The sequence below is a fragment of the Pleurodeles waltl genome, chromosome 6, assembly GCF_031143425.1.
Source record: "Pleurodeles waltl isolate 20211129_DDA chromosome 6, aPleWal1.hap1.20221129, whole genome shotgun sequence".
Classification (NCBI taxonomy): Eukaryota; Metazoa; Chordata; class Amphibia; order Caudata; family Salamandridae; genus Pleurodeles; species Pleurodeles waltl.
In genome coordinates, this window is record NC_090445.1 from 432,792,429 (window position 1) to 432,798,428 (window position 6,000).

The 6,000-nt window shown below is 38.8% G+C and overlaps 1 pseudogene; it reads left to right on the top strand.

The window, feature by feature from the left end:
• LOC138301610 (serine/threonine-protein kinase 31 pseudogene) overlaps positions 1 to 5,006 on the top strand; it is a 40,200-nt pseudogene extending 35,194 nt beyond the window's left edge.
• The last annotated feature ends 994 nt before the right edge of the window (positions 5,007 to 6,000 follow it).

The following is a 6,000-nucleotide window of genomic DNA, read 5'->3' on the forward strand; positions in this document are numbered from 1 at the left end:
AACCTTTTAACTTCATTCTTCACACAGATGTAACACACAATTAAAAACTAGGTTAGCATATGACATCTTTTTCTATGATTTGTTTTATACATTTTCACAAATAATACTAAACATCAGGCCCCAAGTGGAATGTGATAGGCCTATACCCATGATGCCAGTTATGTTAATAAAGAAAAGATCTGTTAAACTAAGGTACTTGGGGCCAGATGTACGAAAGGATTTTACCCATTCTGTGTCTATGGGAAAAAGCTTTCGTACATCTGGCCCTTATTTATTTATTTCTCTAAATCACTATTCCTTTATAAATATTAGCTTGAAGGTTCAGTTCATTTCTGCACTTAGCATATTGTTAGGCACCATCGGCTTTCCAGTGCTTACTAGAAATATTTATTGCATGTTTGCATGTGTGTTTGATCCACTTTATCTTGAGTGGCTCATAGAATATTCTGTCAACTTCCCTTACAGCACTGATTGTGTTCACGTCTACAGTTTCCATGGATGCATCAAATTGGGTTGGGGCTAACTAGCTACTGTAGTGGACACTGCATGATGTTAGAGCCACCTTTAATGCTGGTAACGCCATCATCCTAACCTGTAATTCAGTGGCTAGCCTTTAATATTCTAGCTTGCTGTTTTTCTCCTTTCAGTACTCTCATCCTTTCATTTGTTCTCCTCCCTCTCTTATTCCAGTGCTCTCTCCTGCTCCTCATTCAGGCACCTTTTCCTATTCACAGGCCAGTCTAAACATTTGCAGCTCAAAATCCTTAGCTTTGGCATCCTTCCATTCCATTGCTTCATGGAGTGCTGGTTCTTTCCTTTCAAAATAGCAAGGCTTCAGCTAGTGTACATCCACCTAAACTAGGAATCCCTGGCTACAAGTGTTGAAGGGGGATAGAGTATAGTAGAGGCCTGGGTGGGTCCTGACACTGGACTTTGACCTAGAGACCATGAACCTGTGTAGGGTGACTACACCCCTATCTTCTTGGGTCCTTCAGTAGTACTACCCCCAGGTTCATCCAACTGGGCTGAGAAGCCATATTGCAGCAATTATGTGATATTTGTTAGAACCAAGTGCTTTATTCTCATGTTCTTATCTTCATCTTAGTTACCCTTTGGTACATCTCATATTGCTCCAAAATGTTATCAGTCATTTTGAGCATATCTTATCATTAAACTTTATTAAATTGTATTTTGGACAATAGTACCTGCATATTCCACAGCTTGCTCAGAAGTGTAAGACCATTTCTCAGCATCGTTTGGCGTTACCTGTTAGGGATAATGTGTTTGCCACTAGTAATCCATTTGACTTCTTTAGGGTAGCAAGGACGAACAGTCTAGTCTTACTCCAGGAGGTGGTGAGACTTAGAAACTTAGGGTACAGTATAACCCAGTACATAACACTCAATAATTTCAGAGTCTAGCCAGGGATTGGAGAGTAATAAATAAATGCTATAATACACTAAAATACTCATATCCGTTATTTTGCCATGACATGTGCATGTTTTGTTTTCCCCAGGAAGCTTAAAAGCTGCCTAGTGATCCCATGTTGTGCAAGCTCTTGAGACTGGTCTGGTGCTTTAACTAATACCATTCTAGGATTGGTAGTTTCAGTTTTCCCATCATATGTGTGGCCTACAAGAACTATCATGCAAAGTGGTGTTGTAAAAAACTGTACAGGTTGAATGTACTTTTGTTGACATGACTAAATGTACAAGTATTTCTAACGCTTTGTTGTGTTTAGTGTTTCTTTCACATACTTGAAATAAATGTTGCATACGAAGGTATTCATCAAGTTTTAATTGTGTAGGGCACATATACTCTTTAAAACCTTTGTGGTCTGGCAGTTTCCATCACAGGAATTCATGTTTTTTCATATTCCACAGTTTCATATTGAATGTAATAAATATTCTTGATGTTTTATGCACCTACAATTAAAATACAGTCTGGAAGTATACTTACAAAATATTTTATGAAAGCTATATAGGTGCAAACCAAGCGATACAGTGTTGGGCTTATGTTTTACTTATCCTTGATCCCTCTTTTGCTCCAAACAGGTCTTAGAATCTGGCAACACTGTACGAGAAGCATACGCTGAAAAATCTATCAACATGGAGGGAGATGTTACCAACTGGAGATGTGAGGAGGTGTTTGTCAGTCATGTGGAGGATGCCATTACCTTCTGGGCTCAATGCATAGACAGAAGTCAGGAGATCGCTAAGTTATCCGATTATCTGGCCAAGATCTGCCCCTTGAGCAATGTTGTTTATAGTAATCCTGATCTGGGCAGGATTTATGGGGGATTGTTTTCATTTGACAACACTTGGTACAGATGCAGATTGCAAAATGTAAAAAGGAAAGAAAGCTGGCGTGTAACCTACATTGACTATGGTAACTCTGAAATGCTAAACAGGTCGAGCATTGTTGAACTCCCAAATGACTTGCAGTTTCCAAGCTTAGCGAAAAAATACAGACTGTGGGGCTTGCATTTGTTTGACCCTGATATCTCCTTGTCAGAACGGGGTACAGCATTTTTAGTCAGTATGATTAATGAAAAGCAGGTAACAGTTCGACACAAAGGTACAAACAAGGATAACACTGTTGTTGTTCAAGTCATGTATGGCAATCTTGATATTGGTGAAGAGGTTTTGAAAAAGGGATTTGCTTCGTGGTGCAAATCTCCACCCAGCTGTAAATATACTGAAGACAGTAAAATGGGCATAAAGTTCTCTCATGCGAAGCTTCAAATGCCGGCACCATGTTCTTGCAGACAAGTTGAAAGATTTTCTTTTAGTAATCACAATGGTATGCTAAAACCTAATAGACAGAAAGGCCTTTCTATTAGTCAGAAACCTTCCTTGAAAAAGAAGGAAAATCATTCTAGAAATAATGCAACTCTACCAAAATCAGCACCTGTCTTCACTCCAAGGTTTGCTACTTTAGAGAACAGTAAACCAATGGTAAGTGAAGAAGATAAGATAAAATGTGAGTTAGATCTTTGCCCTACGAATTGCCAGCCTTTAGAAACTCAATTTATGCCTTTTAACCCTAAACGAAATAAAGAAAAAGTGATTGCTGAGAAATGTTGCCAACTTCTAGAAATAAGTTTGCAGACAGCTGTTGGGAACAAGCTGCAAAGTTTATCTGCCAAGATCGCATTAGTTAAAAAAGCAAGGCAGAAAAATATGACTGTTAATTTTGGAGATGATGTCTTTGAGGCGATAAGAGTTGTTTCCGAAAATTGTATTATTGCTCCACCCTCCTTAAAAATACTTGAAGAAATTTGGGAAAAATACAATCTAGCACAACATAAGATTCAGTTGTGTAATAGTATGGTCGCAGTGCATCATTTAATTGATGAGCGCAACAATGCTCAGCAAAGTCTGTTAACAACTGTTCAAGAATTTATTCTGGAAGTTGATGTAATAGCCCTCACTGAACGCACACACACCTTAGAAGAACTATTGTGCTCTTTAGAAGCTGTGTACGGTAAAGCTACAGAAACGGACTCTTCACAAAAAGATTTCTGTGAATTTTTTGACTGGAAACAAACAAAAATGGAAACATTTAGAAGGGTCCAAAGAGATACAGAGGAGTCTATGCAAGTGCTATTCAAGTGGTTCAGTGACTTCCGGGAGGTTTTTGACCTCACGTCTGCAGTATCTTTAAGTTTTGAAGAAGGTGTGGGTGACATTGATGAGCTCCTCAACAAAGCTGAGGCAGATGTTGGCAAGGAACTGGACCTCTCTACAATGGGGCAAAGTGAAACAGACAAGAAAATAATGGTCAGTGCTCACAACAAAGTTATAAATATGATCCATCAGGAAAAGCTGTTTATCAGATTGATCCTGAAAAGACATGAGGACTGTGTCAGGTTTAAAAATCGGATAGCCGAATGGCTTCATGAAAGCCCTAATGTTGACCAGTTACTGAAAACTAAGAAGAATCTGAAAAGTATAAAGGCTCAGTTAAGGTGCCGAACAATTGAGCAAAGAAATTTGGAAGAATCTGACAATGCCAACAAATCTGATGTTAGAAGGTTAAAAAAACATATTTCGGAATTGAGACAAAAGACATTTGAAATAATGTACCAGGAACAAAATGAGTATGAGAAGCTTAGTGACTTGGTGAAAAATTATTTCCCTGAGTTACCACTGCTGTACCCAGAAGCCGAAATTATAAACTATATCAATTCTGGGGGACTTTTGTGGATTAGTCTTGAACGTGAGCTTTTAGATGCAGAACCAATGAAAGAACTAAGCACCAAGAGGCCTGTGGTCTGTGCTGACTTCCAAGGCCAGAAGGTTCTACTAAAGGGGTATTGTGTAGGTTTTGATACTGAAGGAAAGCTGATAGAGACAGCAGCCAAGTACCATATAGCCTGGGCCGAAATGAAGGAGAAATCAGGTTTGTTACCCTTGATGTCCCTTTTCTTCTGCAGGTCTGATCCCTTGGCCTATTTGATGGTCCCATTTTGCTCTGGAGAAAGTTTAGGAGAGGTTCAGGCAAACCAGCCTTTAACTCCAGTGGAAGCTGCAAATGTGATGAAGGGGGTGGCTTGTGGCTTGCAAACACTACACAAAATGAACATTGTGCACGGATCAGTGCATCAAAATAATGTATTTGCTGTAAATCGTAAGAAAGGAATACTTGGGGACTTTGATTTTACTAAAACAGAGGAACAGCGCAGTCTGTCAAACTCCTCTGGCTGTTTGACTTTAACAGCGCCTGAAGTGAAAGCTGGACAGCAGGCTTCCCTTTCATCTGATATGTATTCATATGGTTGTCTCCTATTGTGGCTCTCTCACGGAGAACATTTTAAAACAAAGCCTGATGGAACGCCTGATATCAGTCAGCTTGATATGAACATCAAGCTTAAACAGCTGCTCTTAAGGTTGGTCTCTGCTACTGAAAGAATTACAGCAGAGCAGGTAATTGAAGATGAATATTTTCAGATACAAAAAGGATTAACCAGTTCCTGCCCTAACAGAGCAATGCGCGAAGTATAAACCGACGAGAAGTATGCTTGCAATCTATATCTGTGTTCATGAAAATCGTTTTTGCCAGTTCCAAGTAAAGAATAAACAATCCGTTCTAAAGCAATAATCTTGTCCTAGGATAAGTGATTTTGCTGTTATTTGAAGTGCAGCTTAAATTTCTTCATGCTAACATTTCTCCGAAGCACTTGACTAAGCCCGTAGTTTTATTACTCAGATTTGTAGTTTACAAAGGTTATTCAAGGCAAGGCTTGAAGCCATGTGGTTGCCAGTACTGCAAGTTCGTTTTCAAAATAAACATTTAGCATTAGCAATTCTTTTCATGTAATTGAAGTTTCTCTGTGTACCTTTATTTTGTGATTTTACTGTGAATATACATAACTTGATTGGTATATGCTCCATGGGTAAAACATTCTTTAAAACGTTTCTGTATTTACGTTGTGAACATTGAGAGTATTTAGAAAGGTTCTGTTTAATCACACAGGTTTCAGCACAACTGCCTCTATATAATTGATATTTTTAGAGTAGAAGCACAGTAGCAGTTTAGATGTAAAGCTTGTCTTGAAGAAAGCTACACGTTGGAGATTGAAAACAATATATTCAGGCTAATGCCTCCAGGATGCGCGTAGGGCTGTTGTACCCCTAGTCACATGTCAGGCATGGCTATTGTGTGAATGCAAGTGTTTATTTTCTCTTTTGAATAGATGTAACCTACATTCATTGATAACATGTATATCTTCTGAATGGCTTAAACCTTACTAGATGATACTCCTCTAATCTCTACCTCCCTTTTCCAAGTATTCAGCTTTTCATTAGGATTGTATGTTCTGCTATGCACAGTTGTACAGAGAAAGCCAAGAGTTTATGAAGCCTTGGAGTACATATATCCACTTGGTTTTATATATTCTGCAGTTCCTACCAGGCTGGTCTCTGGTTGCAAGCAATGATGAACGAGCCAGTCCTCGACAAAGTAAAAAAGGTATGTTATGTCTGGTGGCTTGAGAAA